Genomic DNA, 20197 nt, shown 5'->3' with positions numbered 1-20197 from the left:
ACCCTCAGAACTACAGTGCTATGATGTCACTCACTTCCACAGGCCTTGCAGAGTGTAAACAACAACAACCCAGCTTTGTTGTGTATGTAACCAAAGGGATTTGTGATGTCACCTAGAACCTTCACAGCAGCGACAGCTTTATGAGGAGCATCAGCACTGCTCTGCCTGAGCAGAACCATCACCGCCATAGGTTGTCAAATAACCCGGATTTAACCCACACAGGTAAGTCCAATGGGGTGCAGGCATGTCCTCTATGCTTACAGCTTCCCGTGGGTGTTGGTTTGATACCGTTTGGGGACAGCCAAGGAGGCATCTGCAGGCAACAAAGGTAGGTGTGTGCTTGTGTGTGTGTTTCCTATGCAGATCCTAAGCCCAGTGTCACATGCAAGTAGGAGGAGTAAGAAGGGTTCCTGGCAAATCCGGGTTATGGATTGCATTTAAAAAGGCCCCGTGGGAGTGCAATGGGCCCCTGTCTTGCTGCTTAGCAATAATGGTATGGGTTTAGGTTCTGCTGTGTGTACTGGTGGTTGACTGCCCCCCAGCCCAGAGTGTGCATGGAAAATTGTCTGGCAGCCTCCCTGACAGCAAGCAGTGATAGTGCCCATGAAGGGGACCTTGTTGGGCCCGCCCCTTTCACGGTTATCGCTTCTCGGCCTTTTGGCTAAGATCAAGTGTAGTATCTGTTCTTATCAGTTTAATATCTGATACGTCCCCTATCTGGGGACCATATATTAAATGGATTTTTGAGAACGGGGGCCGATTTCGAAGCTTGCTTCCGTCGCCCTATGCATTGACCCGATATGGCAGTATCTTCGGGTACAGTGCACCACCCCCTTACAGGGTTAAAAAGAAAGATTCCTACTTTCATTGCTACCTGCTTGCTGGCTAGCCAGCTAGCCAGCCCTGTGGGCCTTGCTGCTGCTGCAGCCAAAAAACAAAAGGTGGTGCTGCTGCTGCTTCTGCTGCTTCTGCTTCTGCTTGTGTCTGGCCCCTGTTGGAGCGTCCAGGCACAGGACTTCTGCTGCTGCTGACTAAATGGCCTCCTTAATTGGATCATTTGAGTAGCCAGCACACCTGTGCAGGTAGGGCATGACATGATAGGCAGCTGCCTTGATAGCGGGTGGGTGCTGAATGTTCCTAATTGACAAAATAAGATTAATGCTTATGAAGAAATATAAAATCTCATCCCTTCCCCAATATCGCGCCACACCCCTACCCCTTAATTCCCTGGTTGAACGTGATGGACATATGTCTTTTTTCGACCGTACTAACTATGTAACTATGTAACATAACATGGGGGGGGGGGGTCTCCTGGCTGTTCACACAGGTGTGTCATTGCTGTACATTGACCATGCATTGCTTCTGTGGTATTGCAAAGGCAAAGACAAATGCTTCCAGCCATCCATTGCACTAATGGATTGGTCATCAGCTGGCTGTCTATGTCCCGCATCAATATAGACCAAAGTACAGAGGGTTAGGCTATGCTATTGTGCACCTACCTGATGCATCAGAAGGTGCGAGGCCCTTGCTAAATTCTGTGCACAGACTTTGAGATCTATGCTTTAGACTGTATCTAAACCTGCTCCAACATGGACTGACATTCTGGCCTACTTTCAGCCGATGCGACTTGTCTGTCGCTGAACAGTCGCTTTTTATGTATTCAGCACCTATGTATAATGTTGTAAAAATGCTCTAGAAGCTAAAGTCGCAGAAATGTCACACATATTTGGCCTGCAACTTTCTGTGCGACAAATTCAGACAGGAAAAATCAGTATAAATCCTTAGAAAATTATCCCCCAGTGTCTCCATCTGCTGGCGGTATTGAATAAGCATTGCTGCACTGATGGGGTATGCATTAGACGAAAAAAAAGAAGAAAAAGAAGAATAATACGCCCAGAAAAGAGGCGAAAAGGAGAAAAACGTAAAAAAACGTGAAAAAAAAGTAAGAGGAAGAGAAGGGAAAAAAAGGTGGAAATGGGTTTAAAAGTGATTTCGGCGGAGAAATATATATATATATATATATATATATATATATATATATATATGCGCACACACACACATAGATATAAACGTATTCTCCGTTGAGATATTGCAGCCGCTGCTGTGTCCAGGCCCAGGAGCCTTAGCACTGTGCTGTGATGTCACTCAATACCACTGACATCACTAGGTGTAAACAACATCTCTCCTTTGCTGTGTATGTGACTATGGAGCTGTTTGGTGATGTCGTCTATTACGGCCTTCATAGAAGCAACAGGAGATTGTTGCATCCATCTTGAACCCTCAGAACTACAGTGCTATGATGTCACTCACTTCCACAGGCCTTGCAGAGTGTAAACAACAACAACCCAGCTTTGTTGTGTATGTAACCAAAGGGATTTGTGATGTCACCTAGAACCTTCACAGCAGCGACAGCTTTATGAGGAGCATCAGCACTGCTCTGCCTGAGCAGAACCATCACCGCCATAGGTTGTCAAATAACCCGGATTTAACCCACACAGGTAAGTCCAATGGGGTGCAGGCATGTCCTCTATGCTTACAGCTTCCCGTGGGTGTTGGTTTGATACCGTTTGGGGACAGCCAAGGAGGCATCTGCAGGCAACAAAGGTAGGTGTGTGCTTGTGTGTGTGTTTCCTATGCAGATCCTAAGCCCAGTGTCACATGCAAGTAGGAGGAGTAAGAAGGGTTCCTGGCAAATCCGGGTTATGGATTGCATTTAAAAAGGCCCCGTGGGAGTGCAATGGGCCCCTGTCTTGCTGCTTAGCAATAATGGTATGGGTTTAGGTTCTGCTGTGTGTACTGGTGGTTGACTGCCCCCCAGCCCAGAGTGTGCATGGAAAATTGTCTGGCAGCCTCCCTGACAGCAAGCAGTGATAGTGCCCATGAAGGGGACCTTGTTGGGCCCGCCCCTTTCACGGTTATCGCTTCTCGGCCTTTTGGCTAAGATCAAGTGTAGTATCTGTTCTTATCAGTTTAATATCTGATACGTCCCCTATCTGGGGACCATATATTAAATGGATTTTTGAGAACGGGGGCCGATTTCGAAGCTTGCTTCCGTCGCCCTATGCATTGACCCGATATGGCAGTATCTTCGGGTACAGTGCACCACCCCCTTACAGGGTTAAAAAGAAAGATTCCTACTTTCATTGCTACCTGCTTGCTGGCTAGCCAGCTAGCCAGCCCTGTGGGCCTTGCTGCTGCTGCAGCCAAAAAACAAAAGGTGGTGCTGCTGCTGCTTCTGCTGCTTCTGCTTCTGCTTGTGTCTGGCCCCTGTTGGAGCGTCCAGGCACAGGACTTCTGCTGCTGCTGACTAAATGGCCTCCTTAATTGGATCATTTGAGTAGCCAGCACACCTGTGCAGGTAGGGCATGACATGATAGGCAGCTGCCTTGATAGCGGGTGGGTGCTGAATGTTCCTAATTGACAAAATAAGATTAATGCTTATGAAGAAATATAAAATCTCATCCCTTCCCCAATATCGCGCCACACCCCTACCCCTTAATTCCCTGGTTGAACGTGATGGACATATGTCTTTTTTCGACCGTACTAACTATGTAACTATGTAACATAACATGGGGGGGGGGGGTCTCCTGGCTGTTCACACAGGTGTGTCATTGCTGTACATTGACCATGCATTGCTTCTGTGGTATTGCAAAGGCAAAGACAAATGCTTCCAGCCATCCATTGCACTAATGGATTGGTCATCAGCTGGCTGTCTATGTCCCGCATCAATATAGACCAAAGTACAGAGGGTTAGGCTATGCTATTGTGCACCTACCTGATGCATCAGAAGGTGCGAGGCCCTTGCTAAATTCTGTGCACAGACTTTGAGATCTATGCTTTAGACTGTATCTAAACCTGCTCCAACATGGACTGACATTCTGGCCTACTTTCAGCCGATGCGACTTGTCTGTCGCTGAACAGTCGCTTTTTATGTATTCAGCACCTATGTATAATGTTGTAAAAATGCTCTAGAAGCTAAAGTCGCAGAAATGTCACACATATTTGGCCTGCAACTTTCTGTGCGACAAATTCAGACAGGAAAAATCAGTATAAATCCTTAGAAAATTATCCCCCAGTGTCTCCATCTGCTGGCGGTATTGAATAAGCATTGCTGCACTGATGGGGTATGCATTAGACGAAAAAAAAGAAGAAAAAGAAGAATAATACGCCCAGAAAAGAGGCGAAAAGGAGAAAAACGTAAAAAAACGTGAAAAAAAAGTAAGAGGAAGAGAAGGGAAAAAAAGGTGGAAATGGGTTTAAAAGTGATTTCGGCGGAGAAATATATATATATATATATATATATATATATATATATATGCGCACACACACACATAGATATAAACGTATTCTCCGTTGAGATATTGCAGCCGCTGCTGTGTCCAGGCCCAGGAGCCTTAGCACTGTGCTGTGATGTCACTCAATACCACTGACATCACTAGGTGTAAACAACATCTCTCCTTTGCTGTGTATGTGACTATGGAGCTGTTTGGTGATGTCGTCTATTACGGCCTTCATAGAAGCAACAGGAGATTGTTGCATCCATCTTGAACCCTCAGAACTACAGTGCTATGATGTCACTCACTTCCACAGGCCTTGCAGAGTGTAAACAACAACAACCCAGCTTTGTTGTGTATGTAACCAAAGGGATTTGTGATGTCACCTAGAACCTTCACAGCAGCGACAGCTTTATGAGGAGCATCAGCACTGCTCTGCCTGAGCAGAACCATCACCGCCATAGGTTGTCAAATAACCCGGATTTAACCCACACAGGTAAGTCCAATGGGGTGCAGGCATGTCCTCTATGCTTACAGCTTCCCGTGGGTGTTGGTTTGATACCGTTTGGGGACAGCCAAGGAGGCATCTGCAGGCAACAAAGGTAGGTGTGTGCTTGTGTGTGTGTTTCCTATGCAGATCCTAAGCCCAGTGTCACATGCAAGTAGGAGGAGTAAGAAGGGTTCCTGGCAAATCCGGGTTATGGATTGCATTTAAAAAGGCCCCGTGGGAGTGCAATGGGCCCCTGTCTTGCTGCTTAGCAATAATGGTATGGGTTTAGGTTCTGCTGTGTGTACTGGTGGTTGACTGCCCCCCAGCCCAGAGTGTGCATGGAAAATTGTCTGGCAGCCTCCCTGACAGCAAGCAGTGATAGTGCCCATGAAGGGGACCTTGTTGGGCCCGCCCCTTTCACGGTTATCGCTTCTCGGCCTTTTGGCTAAGATCAAGTGTAGTATCTGTTCTTATCAGTTTAATATCTGATACGTCCCCTATCTGGGGACCATATATTAAATGGATTTTTGAGAACGGGGGCCGATTTCGAAGCTTGCTTCCGTCGCCCTATGCATTGACCCGATATGGCAGTATCTTCGGGTACAGTGCACCACCCCCTTACAGGGTTAAAAAGAAAGATTCCTACTGTCATTGCTACCTGCTTGCTGGCTAGCCAGCTAGCCAGCCCTGTGGGCCTTGCTGCTGCTGCAGCCAAAAAACAAAAGGTGGTGCTGCTGCTGCTTCTGCTGCTTCTGCTTCTGCTTGTGTCTGGCCCCTGTTGGAGCGTCCAGGCACAGGACTTCTGCTGCTGCTGACTAAATGGCCTCCTTAATTGGATCATTTGAGTAGCCAGCACACCTGTGCAGGTAGGGCATGACATGATAGGCAGCTGCCTTGATAGCGGGTGGGTGCTGAATGTTCCTAATTGACAAAATAAGATTAATGCTTATGAAGAAATATAAAATCTCATCCCTTCCCCAATATCGCGCCACACCCCTACCCCTTAATTCCCTGGTTGAACGTGATGGACATATGTCTTTTTTCGACCGTACTAACTATGTAACTATGTAACATAACATGGGGGGGGGGTCTCCTGGCTGTTCACACAGGTGTGTCATTGCTGTACATTGACCATGCATTGCTTCTGTGGTATTGCAAAGGCAAAGACAAATGCTTCCAGCCATCCATTGCACTAATGGATTGGTCATCAGCTGGCTGTCTATGTCCCGCATCAATATAGACCAAAGTACAGAGGGTTAGGCTATGCTATTGTGCACCTACCTGATGCATCAGAAGGTGCGAGGCCCTTGCTAAATTCTGTGCACAGACTTTGAGATCTATGCTTTAGACTGTATCTAAACCTGCTCCAACATGGACTGACATTCTGGCCTACTTTCAGCCGATGCGACTTGTCTGTCGCTGAACAGTCGCTTTTTATGTATTCAGCACCTATGTATAATGTTGTAAAAATGCTCTAGAAGCTAAAGTCGCAGAAATGTCACACATATTTGGCCTGCAACTTTCTGTGCGACAAATTCAGACAGGAAAAATCAGTATAAATCCTTAGAAAATTATCCCCCAGTGTCTCCATCTGCTGGCGGTATTGAATAAGCATTGCTGCACTGATGGGGTATGCATTAGACGAAAAAAAAGAAGAAAAAGAAGAATAATACGCCCAGAAAAGAGGCGAAAAGGAGAAAAACGTAAAAAAACGTGAAAAAAAAGTAAGAGGAAGAGAAGGGAAAAAAAGGTGGAAATGGGTTTAAAAGTGATTTCGGCGGAGAAATATATATATATATATATATATATATATATATATATATATATATGCGCACACACACACATAGATATAAACGTATTCTCCGTTGAGATATTGCAGCCGCTGCTGTGTCCAGGCCCAGGAGCCTTAGCACTGTGCTGTGATGTCACTCAATACCACTGACATCACTAGGTGTAAACAACATCTCTCCTTTGCTGTGTATGTGACTATGGAGCTGTTTGGTGATGTCGTCTATTACGGCCTTCATAGAAGCAACAGGAGATTGTTGCATCCATCTTGAACCCTCAGAACTACAGTGCTATGATGTCACTCACTTCCACAGGCCTTGCAGAGTGTAAACAACAACAACCCAGCTTTGTTGTGTATGTAACCAAAGGGATTTGTGATGTCACCTAGAACCTTCACAGCAGCGACAGCTTTATGAGGAGCATCAGCACTGCTCTGCCTGAGCAGAACCATCACCGCCATAGGTTGTCAAATAACCCGGATTTAACCCACACAGGTAAGTCCAATGGGGTGCAGGCATGTCCTCTATGCTTACAGCTTCCCGTGGGTGTTGGTTTGATACCGTTTGGGGACAGCCAAGGAGGCATCTGCAGGCAACAAAGGTAGGTGTGTGCTTGTGTGTGTGTTTCCTATGCAGATCCTAAGCCCAGTGTCACATGCAAGTAGGAGGAGTAAGAAGGGTTCCTGGCAAATCCGGGTTATGGATTGCATTTAAAAAGGCCCCGTGGGAGTGCAATGGGCCCCTGTCTTGCTGCTTAGCAATAATGGTATGGGTTTAGGTTCTGCTGTGTGTACTGGTGGTTGACTGCCCCCCAGCCCAGAGTGTGCATGGAAAATTGTCTGGCAGCCTCCCTGACAGCAAGCAGTGATAGTGCCCATGAAGGGGACCTTGTTGGGCCCGCCCCTTTCACGGTTATCGCTTCTCGGCCTTTTGGCTAAGATCAAGTGTAGTATCTGTTCTTATCAGTTTAATATCTGATACGTCCCCTATCTGGGGACCATATATTAAATGGATTTTTGAGAACGGGGGCCGATTTCGAAGCTTGCTTCCGTCGCCCTATGCATTGACCCGATATGGCAGTATCTTCGGGTACAGTGCACCACCCCCTTACAGGGTTAAAAAGAAAGATTCCTACTGTCATTGCTACCTGCTTGCTGGCTAGCCAGCTAGCCAGCCCTGTGGGCCTTGCTGCTGCTGCAGCCAAAAAACAAAAGGTGGTGCTGCTGCTGCTTCTGCTGCTTCTGCTTCTGCTTGTGTCTGGCCCCTGTTGGAGCGTCCAGGCACAGGACTTCTGCTGCTGCTGACTAAATGGCCTCCTTAATTGGATCATTTGAGTAGCCAGCACACCTGTGCAGGTAGGGCATGACATGATAGGCAGCTGCCTTGATAGCGGGTGGGTGCTGAATGTTCCTAATTGACAAAATAAGATTAATGCTTATGAAGAAATATAAAATCTCATCCCTTCCCCAATATCGCGCCACACCCCTACCCCTTAATTCCCTGGTTGAACGTGATGGACATATGTCTTTTTTCGACCGTACTAACTATGTAACTATGTAACATAACATGGGGGGGGGGTCTCCTGGCTGTTCACACAGGTGTGTCATTGCTGTACATTGACCATGCATTGCTTCTGTGGTATTGCAAAGGCAAAGACAAATGCTTCCAGCCATCCATTGCACTAATGGATTGGTCATCAGCTGGCTGTCTATGTCCCGCATCAATATAGACCAAAGTACAGAGGGTTAGGCTATGCTATTGTGCACCTACCTGATGCATCAGAAGGTGCGAGGCCCTTGCTAAATTCTGTGCACAGACTTTGAGATCTATGCTTTAGACTGTATCTAAACCTGCTCCAACATGGACTGACATTCTGGCCTACTTTCAGCCGATGCGACTTGTCTGTCGCTGAACAGTCGCTTTTTATGTATTCAGCACCTATGTATAATGTTGTAAAAATGCTCTAGAAGCTAAAGTCGCAGAAATGTCACACATATTTGGCCTGCAACTTTCTGTGCGACAAATTCAGACAGGAAAAATCAGTATAAATCCTTAGAAAATTATCCCCCAGTGTCTCCATCTGCTGGCGGTATTGAATAAGCATTGCTGCACTGATGGGGTATGCATTAGACGAAAAAAAAGAAGAAAAAGAAGAATAATACGCCCAGAAAAGAGGCGAAAAGGAGAAAAACGTAAAAAAACGTGAAAAAAAAGTAAGAGGAAGAGAAGGGAAAAAAAGGTGGAAATGGGTTTAAAAGTGATTTCGGCGGAGAAATATATATATATATATATATATATATATATATATATATATATATATGCGCACACACACACATAGATATAAACGTATTCTCCGTTGAGATATTGCAGCCGCTGCTGTGTCCAGGCCCAGGAGCCTTAGCACTGTGCTGTGATGTCACTCAATACCACTGACATCACTAGGTGTAAACAACATCTCTCCTTTGCTGTGTATGTGACTATGGAGCTGTTTGGTGATGTCGTCTATTACGGCCTTCATAGAAGCAACAGGAGATTGTTGCATCCATCTTGAACCCTCAGAACTACAGTGCTATGATGTCACTCACTTCCACAGGCCTTGCAGAGTGTAAACAACAACAACCCAGCTTTGTTGTGTATGTAACCAAAGGGATTTGTGATGTCACCTAGAACCTTCACAGCAGCGACAGCTTTATGAGGAGCATCAGCACTGCTCTGCCTGAGCAGAACCATCACCGCCATAGGTTGTCAAATAACCCGGATTTAACCCACACAGGTAAGTCCAATGGGGTGCAGGCATGTCCTCTATGCTTACAGCTTCCCGTGGGTGTTGGTTTGATACCGTTTGGGGACAGCCAAGGAGGCATCTGCAGGCAACAAAGGTAGGTGTGTGCTTGTGTGTGTGTTTCCTATGCAGATCCTAAGCCCAGTGTCACATGCAAGTAGGAGGAGTAAGAAGGGTTCCTGGCAAATCCGGGTTATGGATTGCATTTAAAAAGGCCCCGTGGGAGTGCAATGGGCCCCTGTCTTGCTGCTTAGCAATAATGGTATGGGTTTAGGTTCTGCTGTGTGTACTGGTGGTTGACTGCCCCCCAGCCCAGAGTGTGCATGGAAAATTGTCTGGCAGCCTCCCTGACAGCAAGCAGTGATAGTGCCCATGAAGGGGACCTTGTTGGGCCCGCCCCTTTCACGGTTATCGCTTCTCGGCCTTTTGGCTAAGATCAAGTGTAGTATCTGTTCTTATCAGTTTAATATCTGATACGTCCCCTATCTGGGGACCATATATTAAATGGATTTTTGAGAACGGGGGCCGATTTCGAAGCTTGCTTCCGTCGCCCTATGCATTGACCCGATATGGCAGTATCTTCGGGTACAGTGCACCACCCCCTTACAGGGTTAAAAAGAAAGATTCCTACTGTCATTGCTACCTGCTTGCTGGCTAGCCAGCTAGCCAGCCCTGTGGGCCTTGCTGCTGCTGCAGCCAAAAAACAAAAGGTGGTGCTGCTGCTGCTTCTGCTGCTTCTGCTTCTGCTTGTGTCTGGCCCCTGTTGGAGCGTCCAGGCACAGGACTTCTGCTGCTGCTGACTAAATGGCCTCCTTAATTGGATCATTTGAGTAGCCAGCACACCTGTGCAGGTAGGGCATGACATGATAGGCAGCTGCCTTGATAGCGGGTGGGTGCTGAATGTTCCTAATTGACAAAATAAGATTAATGCTTATGAAGAAATATAAAATCTCATCCCTTCCCCAATATCGCGCCACACCCCTACCCCTTAATTCCCTGGTTGAACGTGATGGACATATGTCTTTTTTCGACCGTACTAACTATGTAACTATGTAACATAACATGGGGGGGGGGTCTCCTGGCTGTTCACACAGGTGTGTCATTGCTGTACATTGACCATGCATTGCTTCTGTGGTATTGCAAAGGCAAAGACAAATGCTTCCAGCCATCCATTGCACTAATGGATTGGTCATCAGCTGGCTGTCTATGTCCCGCATCAATATAGACCAAAGTACAGAGGGTTAGGCTATGCTATTGTGCACCTACCTGATGCATCAGAAGGTGCGAGGCCCTTGCTAAATTCTGTGCACAGACTTTGAGATCTATGCTTTAGACTGTATCTAAACCTGCTCCAACATGGACTGACATTCTGGCCTACTTTCAGCCGATGCGACTTGTCTGTCGCTGAACAGTCGCTTTTTATGTATTCAGCACCTATGTATAATGTTGTAAAAATGCTCTAGAAGCTAAAGTCGCAGAAATGTCACACATATTTGGCCTGCAACTTTCTGTGCGACAAATTCAGACAGGAAAAATCAGTATAAATCCTTAGAAAATTATCCCCCAGTGTCTCCATCTGCTGGCGGTATTGAATAAGCATTGCTGCACTGATGGGGTATGCATTAGACGAAAAAAAAGAAGAAAAAGAAGAATAATACGCCCAGAAAAGAGGCGAAAAGGAGAAAAACGTAAAAAAACGTGAAAAAAAAGTAAGAGGAAGAGAAGGGAAAAAAAGGTGGAAATGGGTTTAAAAGTGATTTCGGCGGAGAAATATATATATATATATATATATATATATATATATATATGCGCACACACACACATAGATATAAACGTATTCTCCGTTGAGATATTGCAGCCGCTGCTGTGTCCAGGCCCAGGAGCCTTAGCACTGTGCTGTGATGTCACTCAATACCACTGACATCACTAGGTGTAAACAACATCTCTCCTTTGCTGTGTATGTGACTATGGAGCTGTTTGGTGATGTCGTCTATTACGGCCTTCATAGAAGCAACAGGAGATTGTTGCATCCATCTTGAACCCTCAGAACTACAGTGCTATGATGTCACTCACTTCCACAGGCCTTGCAGAGTGTAAACAACAACAACCCAGCTTTGTTGTGTATGTAACCAAAGGGATTTGTGATGTCACCTAGAACCTTCACAGCAGCGACAGCTTTATGAGGAGCATCAGCACTGCTCTGCCTGAGCAGAACCATCACCGCCATAGGTTGTCAAATAACCCGGATTTAACCCACACAGGTAAGTCCAATGGGGTGCAGGCATGTCCTCTATGCTTACAGCTTCCCGTGGGTGTTGGTTTGATACCGTTTGGGGACAGCCAAGGAGGCATCTGCAGGCAACAAAGGTAGGTGTGTGCTTGTGTGTGTGTTTCCTATGCAGATCCTAAGCCCAGTGTCACATGCAAGTAGGAGGAGTAAGAAGGGTTCCTGGCAAATCCGGGTTATGGATTGCATTTAAAAAGGCCCCGTGGGAGTGCAATGGGCCCCTGTCTTGCTGCTTAGCAATAATGGTATGGGTTTAGGTTCTGCTGTGTGTACTGGTGGTTGACTGCCCCCCAGCCCAGAGTGTGCATGGAAAATTGTCTGGCAGCCTCCCTGACAGCAAGCAGTGATAGTGCCCATGAAGGGGACCTTGTTGGGCCCGCCCCTTTCACGGTTATCGCTTCTCGGCCTTTTGGCTAAGATCAAGTGTAGTATCTGTTCTTATCAGTTTTTCATGCCGGTGGATAGTAACGCCGGTATGGGGCTGGTGGGGATGGGTGCTGCATGGAGGATGCAGGTGTACCAGGGCTTTCCGGGGCTGGTTCTGAGGAATCAGCTCGACGGCTGCCCCGATGTGACCTGTTCCCTCCGGGTCTCGCCATGAGGCTGAGAGGGTCTAGAGCCGAGGTACTTTTGTGCCTCGGGGAGTGGTGACCCCGAGGTGCCGAAACTCACTGGGAGGATAGACTCACTGAGTTGAAGCACGGGCACCATAATCTCTTCACCTTGTGGCACTCACCTCTTGATTCCCGGCCTTCTGGCTAGGATCAGAGAAATTTTTATAGATCCGGCCGGATGTCCGGGCAGTATATCTGCACACATTCACTTATTTATTTCTTTTTTGTCTCACTGTGTCACTTTTTGCGTGTTGTGTGTTCACAGGATTGGTCAGGATGCGGTAGCCCTTCTGGGTGTCCCTCCTGGCGGTCTAGGGGAGGTGTGTGTGGCCATTAGGTTCCGCACCTCCCTGCAAACACCCCGGGTACTCCTGCTTTGGCAGGGTACCTACCGTAATCGGCTCTGCGGGCAGATACCTTGGCTAACGCCAAGGGGGATGCCGGGAGCATTTGTGGTCCCCTAGTAGCTTCGGCGAAAAGGGACATCGAACCTGGAACCTCGCAGGTACCTTTTGGTCCGGAGGCGAAGGGTAAGGTTTGTTGGGGGGCCTCTCTCCTATCGGAGAAGGGCTTGCGATAGACCGCATCCTTTGTGCACGTTTTTTTAGTGTAACACGTTTGCACTTTTTCTTGCACTTTGGGTGAATCGAAAGCACGTTCCTCGGCTTTAGATAAAAAAAAAAAAAAAAAATCTGTTCTTATCAGTTTAATATCTGATACGTCCCCTATCTGGGGACCATATATTAAATGGATTTTTGAGAACGGGGGCCGATTTCGAAGCTTGCTTCCGTCGCCCTATGCATTGACCCGATATGGCAGTATCTTCGGGTACAGTGCACCACCCCCTTACAGGGTTAAAAAGAAAGATTCCTACTTTCATTGCTACCTGCTTGCTGGCTAGCCAGCTAGCCAGCCCTGTGGGCCTTGCTGCTGCTGCAGCCAAAAAACAAAAGGTGGTGCTGCTGCTGCTTCTGCTGCTTCTGCTTCTGCTTGTGTCTGGCCCCTGTTGGAGCGTCCAGGCACAGGACTTCTGCTGCTGCTGACTAAATGGCCTCCTTAATTGGATCATTTGAGTAGCCAGCACACCTGTGCAGGTAGGGCATGACATGATAGGCAGCTGCCTTGATAGCGGGTGGGTGCTGAATGTTCCTAATTGACAAAATAAGATTAATGCTTATGAAGAAATATAAAATCTCATCCCTTCCCCAATATCGCGCCACACCCCTACCCCTTAATTCCCTGGTTGAACGTGATGGACATATGTCTTTTTTCGACCGTACTAACTATGTAACTATGTAACATAACATGGGGGGGGGGGTCTCCTGGCTGTTCACACAGGTGTGTCATTGCTGTACATTGACCATGCATTGCTTCTGTGGTATTGCAAAGGCAAAGACAAATGCTTCCAGCCATCCATTGCACTAATGGATTGGTCATCAGCTGGCTGTCTATGTCCCGCATCAATATAGACCAAAGTACAGAGGGTTAGGCTATGCTATTGTGCACCTACCTGATGCATCAGAAGGTGCGAGGCCCTTGCTAAATTCTGTGCACAGACTTTGAGATCTATGCTTTAGACTGTATCTAAACCTGCTCCAACATGGACTGACATTCTGGCCTACTTTCAGCCGATGCGACTTGTCTGTCGCTGAACAGTCGCTTTTTATGTATTCAGCACCTATGTATAATGTTGTAAAAATGCTCTAGAAGCTAAAGTCGCAGAAATGTCACACATATTTGGCCTGCAACTTTCTGTGCGACAAATTCAGACAGGAAAAATCAGTATAAATCCTTAGAAAATTATCCCCCAGTGTCTCCATCTGCTGGCGGTATTGAATAAGCATTGCTGCACTGATGGGGTATGCATTAGACGAAAAAAAAGAAGAAAAAGAAGAATAATACGCCCAGAAAAGAGGCGAAAAGGAGAAAAACGTAAAAAAACGTGAAAAAAAAGTAAGAGGAAGAGAAGGGAAAAAAAGGTGGAAATGGGTTTAAAAGTGATTTCGGCGGAGAAATATATATATATATATATATATATATATATATGCGCACACACACACATAGATATAAACGTATTCTCCGTTGAGATATTGCAGCCGCTGCTGTGTCCAGGCCCAGGAGCCTTAGCACTGTGCTGTGATGTCACTCAATACCACTGACATCACTAGGTGTAAACAACATCTCTCCTTTGCTGTGTATGTGACTATGGAGCTGTTTGGTGATGTCGTCTATTACGGCCTTCATAGAAGCAACAGGAGATTGTTGCATCCATCTTGAACCCTCAGAACTACAGTGCTATGATGTCACTCACTTCCACAGGCCTTGCAGAGTGTAAACAACAACAACCCAGCTTTGTTGTGTATGTAACCAAAGGGATTTGTGATGTCACCTAGAACCTTCACAGCAGCGACAGCTTTATGAGGAGCATCAGCACTGCTCTGCCTGAGCAGAACCATCACCGCCATAGGTTGTCAAATAACCCGGATTTAACCCACACAGGTAAGTCCAATGGGGTGCAGGCATGTCCTCTATGCTTACAGCTTCCCGTGGGTGTTGGTTTGATACCGTTTGGGGACAGCCAAGGAGGCATCTGCAGGCAACAAAGGTAGGTGTGTGCTTGTGTGTGTGTTTCCTATGCAGATCCTAAGCCCAGTGTCACATGCAAGTAGGAGGAGTAAGAAGGGTTCCTGGCAAATCCGGGTTATGGATTGCATTTAAAAAGGCCCCGTGGGAGTGCAATGGGCCCCTGTCTTGCTGCTTAGCAATAATGGTATGGGTTTAGGTTCTGCTGTGTGTACTGGTGGTTGACTGCCCCCCAGCCCAGAGTGTGCATGGAAAATTGTCTGGCAGCCTCCCTGACAGCAAGCAGTGATAGTGCCCATGAAGGGGACCTTGTTGGGCCCGCCCCTTTCACGGTTATCGCTTCTCGGCCTTTTGGCTAAGATCAAGTGTAGTATCTGTTCTTATCAGTTTAATATCTGATACGTCCCCTACCTGGGGACCATATATTAAATGGATTTTTGAGAACGGGGGCCGATTTCGAAGCTTGCTTCCGTCGCCCTATGCATTGACCCGATATGGCAGTATCTTCGGGTACAGTGCACCACCCCCTTACAGGGTTAAAAAGAAAGATTCCTACTTTCATTGCTACCTGCTTGCTGGCTAGCCAGCTAGCCAGCCCTGTGGGCCTTGCTGCTGCTGCAGCCAAAAAACAAAAGGTGGTGCTGCTGCTGCTTCTGCTGCTTCTGCTTCTGCTTGTGTCTGGCCCCTGTTGGAGCGTCCAGGCACAGGACTTCTGCTGCTGCTGACTAAATGGCCTCCTTAATTGGATCATTTGAGTAGCCAGCACACCTGTGCAGGTAGGGCATGACATGATAGGCAGCTGCCTTGATAGCGGGTGGGTGCTGAATGTTCCTAATTGACAAAATAAGATTAATGCTTATGAAGAAATATAAAATCTCATCCCTTCCCCAATATCGCGCCACACCCCTACCCCTTAATTCCTTGGTTGAACGTGATGGACATATGTCTTTTTTCGACCGTACTAACTATGTAACTATGTAACATAACATGGGGGGGGGGTCTCCTGGCTGTTCACACAGGTGTGTCATTGCTGTACATTGACCATGCATTGCTTCTGTGGTATTGCAAAGGCAAAGACAAATGCTTCCAGCCATCCATTGCACTAATGGATTGGTCATCAGCTGGCTGTCTATGTCCCGCATCAATATAGACCAAAGTACAGAGGGTTAGGCTATGCTATTGTGCACCTACCTGATGCATCAGAAGGTGCGAGGCCCTTGCTAAATTCTGTGCACAGACTTTGAGATCTATGCTTTAGACTGTATCTAAACCTGCTCCAACATGGACTGACATTCTGGCCTACTTTCAGCCGATGCGACTTGTCTGTCGCTGAACAGTCGCTTTTTATGTATTCAGCACCTATGTATAATGTTGTAAAAATGCTCTAGAAGCTAAAGTCGCAGAAATGTCACACATATTTGGCCTGCAACTTTCTGTGCGACAAATTCAGACAGGAAAAATCAGTATAAATCCTTAGAAAATTATCCCCCAGTGTCTCCATCTGCTGGCGGTATTGAATAAGCATTGCTGCACTGATGGGGTATGCATTAGACGAAAAAAAAGAAGAAAAAGAAGAATAATACGCCCAGAAAAGAGGCGAAAAGGAGAAAAACGTAAAAAAACGTGAAAAAAAAGTAAGAGGAAGAGAAGGGAAAAAAAGGTGGAAATGGGTTTAAAAGTGATTTCGGCGGAGAAATATATATATATATATATATATATATATATATATATATATATATATATATATGCGCACACACACACATAGATATAAACGTATTCTCCGTTGAGATATTGCAGCCGCTGCTGTGTCCAGGCCCAGGAGCCTTAGCACTGTGCTGTGATGTCACTCAATACCACTGACATCACTAGGTGTAAACAACATCTCTCCTTTGCTGTGTATGTGACTATGGAGCTGTTTGGTGATGTCGTCTATTACGGCCTTCATAGAAGCAACAGGAGATTGTTGCATCCATCTTGAACCCTCAGAACTACAGTGCTATGATGTCACTCACTTCCACAGGCCTTGCAGAGTGTAAACAACAACAACCCAGCTTTGTTGTGTATGTAACCAAAGGGATTTGTGATGTCACCTAGAACCTTCACAGCAGCGACAGCTTTATGAGGAGCATCAGCACTGCTCTGCCTGAGCAGAACCATCACCGCCATAGGTTGTCAAATAACCCGGATTTAACCCACACAGGTAAGTCCAATGGGGTGCAGGCATGTCCTCTATGCTTACAGCTTCCCGTGGGTGTTGGTTTGATACCGTTTGGGGACAGCCAAGGAGGCATCTGCAGGCAACAAAGGTAGGTGTGTGCTTGTGTGTGTGTTTCCTATGCAGATCCTAAGCCCAGTGTCACATGCAAGTAGGAGGAGTAAGAAGGGTTCCTGGCAAATCCGGGTTATGGATTGCATTTAAAAAGGCCCCGTGGGAGTGCAATGGGCCCCTGTCTTGCTGCTTAGCAATAATGGTATGGGTTTAGGTTCTGCTGTGTGTACTGGTGGTTGACTGCCCCCCAGCCCAGAGTGTGCATGGAAAATTGTCTGGCAGCCTCCCTGACAGTAAGCAGTGATAGTGCCCATGAAGGGGACCTTGTTGGGCCCGCCCCTTTCACGGTTATCGCTTCTCGGCCTTTTGGCTAAGATCAAGTGTAGTATCTGTTCTTATCAGTTTAATATCTGATACGTCCCCTATCTGGGGACCATATATTAAATGGATTTTTGAGAACGGGGGCCGATTTCGAAGCTTGCTTCCGTCGCCCTATGCATTGACCCGATATGGCAGTATCTTCGGGTACAGTGCACCACCCCCTTACAGGGTTAAAAAGAAAGATTCCTACTTTCATTGCTACCTGCTTGCTGGCTAGCCAGCTAGCCAGCCCTGTGGGCCTTGCTGCTGCTGCAGCCAAAAAACAAAAGGTGGTGCTGCTGCTGCTTCTGCTGCTTCTGCTTCTGCTTGTGTCTGGCCCCTGTTGGAGCGTCCAGGCACAGGACTTCTGCTGCTGCTGACTAAATGGCCTCCTTAATTGGATCATTTGAGTAGCCAGCACACCTGTGCAGGTAGGGCATGACATGATAGGCAGCTGCCTTGATAGCGGGTGGGTGCTGAATGTTCCTAATTGACAAAATAAGATTAATGCTTATGAAGAAATATAAAATCTCATCCCTTCCCCAATATCGCGCCACACCCCTACCCCTTAATTCCCTGGTTGAACGTGATGGACATATGTCTTTTTTCGACCGTACTAACTATGTAACTATGTAACATAACATGGGGGGGGGGGTCTCCTGGCTGTTCACACAGGTGTGTCATTGCTGTACATTGACCATGCATTGCTTCTGTGGTATTGCAAAGGCAAAGACAAATGCTTCCAGCCATCCATTGCACTAATGGATTGGTCATCAGCTGGCTGTCTATGTCCCGCATCAATATAGACCAAAGTACAGAGGGTTAGGCTATGCTATTGTGCACCTACCTGATGCATCAGAAGGTGCGAGGCCCTTGCTAAATTCTGTGCACAGACTTTGAGATCTATGCTTTAGACTGTATCTAAACCTGCTCCAACATGGACTGACATTCTGGCCTACTTTCAGCCGATGCGACTTGTCTGTCGCTGAACAGTCGCTTTTTATGTATTCAGCACCTATGTATAATGTTGTAAAAATGCTCTAGAAGCTAAAGTCGCAGAAATGTCACACATATTTGGCCTGCAACTTTCTGTGCGACAAATTCAGACAGGAAAAATCAGTATAACTCCTTAGAAAATTATCCCCCAGTGTCTCCATCTGCTGGCGGTATTGAATAAGCATTGCTGCACTGATGGGGTATGCATTAGACGAAAAAAAAGAAGAAAAAGAAGAATAATACGCCCAGAAAAGAGGCGAAAAGGAGAAAAACGTAAAAAAACGTGAAAAAAAAGTAAGAGGAAGAGAAGGGAAAAAAAGGTGGAAATGGGTTTAAAAGTGATTTCGGCGGAGAAATATATATATATATATATATATATATATATATATATATATATATGCGCACACACACACATAGATATAAACGTATTCTCCGTTGAGATATTGCAGCCGCTGCTGTGTCCAGGCCCAGGAGCCTTAGCACTGTGCTGTGATGTCACTCAATACCACTGACATCACTAGGTGTAAACAACATCTCTCCTTTGCTGTGTATGTGACTATGGAGCTGTTTGGTGATGTCGTCTATTACGGCCTTCATAGAAGCAACAGGAGATTGTTGCATCCATCTTGAACCCTCAGAACTACAGTGCTATGATGTCACTCACTTCCACAGGCCTTGCAGAGTGTAAACAACAACAACCCAGCTTTGTTGTGTATGTAACCAAAGGGATTTGTGATGTCACCTAGAACCTTCACAGCAGCGACAGCTTTATGAGGAGCATCAGCACTGCTCTGCCTGAGCAGAACCATCACCGCCATAGGTTGTCAAATAACCCGGATTTAACCCACACAGGTAAGTCCAATGGGGTGCAGGCATGTCCTCTATGCTTACAGCTTCCCGTGGGTGTTGGTTTGATACCGTTTGGGGACAGCCAAGGAGGCATCTGCAGGCAACAAAGGTAGGTGTGTGCTTGTGTGTGTGTTTCCTATGCAGATCCTAAGCCCAGTGTCACATGCAAGTAGGAGGAGTAAGAAGGGTTCCTGGCAAATCCGGGTTATGGATTGCATTTAAAAAGGCCCCGTGGGAGTGCAATGGGCCCCTGTCTTGCTGCTTAGCAATAATGGTATGGGTTTAGGTTCTGCTGTGTGTACTGGTGGTTGACTGCCCCCCAGCCCAGAGTGTGCATGGAAAATTGTCTGGCAGCCTCCCTGACAGCAAGCAGTGATAGTGCCCATGAAGGGGACCTTGTTGGGCCCGCCCCTTTCACGGTTATCGCTTCTCGGCCTTTTGGCTAAGATCAAGTGTAGTATCTGTTCTTATCAGTTTAATATCTGATACGTCCCCTATCTGGGGACCATATATTAAATGGATTTTTGAGAACGGGGGCCGATTTCGAAGCTTGCTTCCGTCGCCCTATGCATTGACCCGATATGGCAGTATCTTCGGGTACAGTGCACCACCCCCTTACAGGGTTAAAAAGAAAGATTCCTACTTTCATTGCTACCTGCTTGCTGGCTAGCCAGCTAGCCAGCCCTGTGGGCCTTGCTGCTGCTGCAGCCAAAAAACAAAAGGTGGTGCTGCTGCTGCTTCTGCTGCTTCTGCTTCTGCTTGTGTCTGGCCCCTGTTGGAGCGTCCAGGCACAGGACTTCTGCTGCTGCTGACTAAATGGCCTCCTTAATTGGATCATTTGAGTAGCCAGCACACCTGTGCAGGTAGGGCATGACATGATAGGCAGCTGCCTTGATAGCGGGTGGG

The 20197-nt window shown here is 46.8% G+C and overlaps 10 non-coding genes across 10 annotated transcripts; all 10 read left to right on the top strand.

Annotated features, from left to right (window-relative positions):
• The first annotated feature begins 641 nt into the window (after positions 1-641).
• LOC130313255 (U2 spliceosomal RNA) lies at positions 642-832 on the top strand. Its single transcript, XR_008861245.1, has one exon. It is a non-coding gene; the product is annotated as a U2 spliceosomal RNA (small nuclear RNA).
• Positions 833-2917: 2085 nt separating this feature from the next.
• On the top strand, positions 2918-3108 carry LOC130313253 (U2 spliceosomal RNA). Its single transcript, XR_008861243.1, has one exon. It is a non-coding gene; the product is annotated as a U2 spliceosomal RNA (small nuclear RNA).
• A 2081-nt stretch (positions 3109-5189) lies between these two features.
• Positions 5190-5380, top strand: LOC130313252 (U2 spliceosomal RNA). Its single transcript, XR_008861242.1, has one exon. It is a non-coding gene; the product is annotated as a U2 spliceosomal RNA (small nuclear RNA).
• A 2085-nt stretch (positions 5381-7465) lies between these two features.
• Positions 7466-7656, top strand: LOC130313251 (U2 spliceosomal RNA). Its single transcript, XR_008861241.1, has one exon. It is a non-coding gene; the product is annotated as a U2 spliceosomal RNA (small nuclear RNA).
• Positions 7657-9743: 2087 nt separating this feature from the next.
• Positions 9744-9934, top strand: LOC130313250 (U2 spliceosomal RNA). The gene has a single exon (XR_008861240.1). It is a non-coding gene; the product is annotated as a U2 spliceosomal RNA (small nuclear RNA).
• Positions 9935-12013: 2079 nt separating this feature from the next.
• On the top strand, positions 12014-12201 carry LOC130313262 (U2 spliceosomal RNA). Its single transcript, XR_008861250.1, has one exon. It is a non-coding gene; the product is annotated as a U2 spliceosomal RNA (small nuclear RNA).
• A 693-nt stretch (positions 12202-12894) lies between these two features.
• LOC130313259 (U2 spliceosomal RNA) lies at positions 12895-13078 on the top strand. Its single transcript, XR_008861249.1, has one exon. It is a non-coding gene; the product is annotated as a U2 spliceosomal RNA (small nuclear RNA).
• A 2074-nt stretch (positions 13079-15152) lies between these two features.
• LOC130313256 (U2 spliceosomal RNA) lies at positions 15153-15343 on the top strand. The gene has a single exon (XR_008861246.1). It is a non-coding gene; the product is annotated as a U2 spliceosomal RNA (small nuclear RNA).
• Positions 15344-17436: 2093 nt separating this feature from the next.
• Positions 17437-17627, top strand: LOC130313248 (U2 spliceosomal RNA). Its single transcript, XR_008861239.1, has one exon. It is a non-coding gene; the product is annotated as a U2 spliceosomal RNA (small nuclear RNA).
• Positions 17628-19713: 2086 nt separating this feature from the next.
• On the top strand, positions 19714-19904 carry LOC130313247 (U2 spliceosomal RNA). The gene has a single exon (XR_008861238.1). It is a non-coding gene; the product is annotated as a U2 spliceosomal RNA (small nuclear RNA).
• Positions 19905-20197: the final 293 nt, after the last annotated feature.

Source organism: Hyla sarda, unplaced genomic scaffold (genome assembly GCF_029499605.1).
Source record: "Hyla sarda isolate aHylSar1 unplaced genomic scaffold, aHylSar1.hap1 scaffold_1750, whole genome shotgun sequence".
Taxonomy (NCBI): domain Eukaryota; kingdom Metazoa; phylum Chordata; class Amphibia; order Anura; family Hylidae; genus Hyla; species Hyla sarda.
Note: the sequence above shows the minus strand (reverse complement) of the source record. Positions and strands in the feature narration are given on the sequence as shown.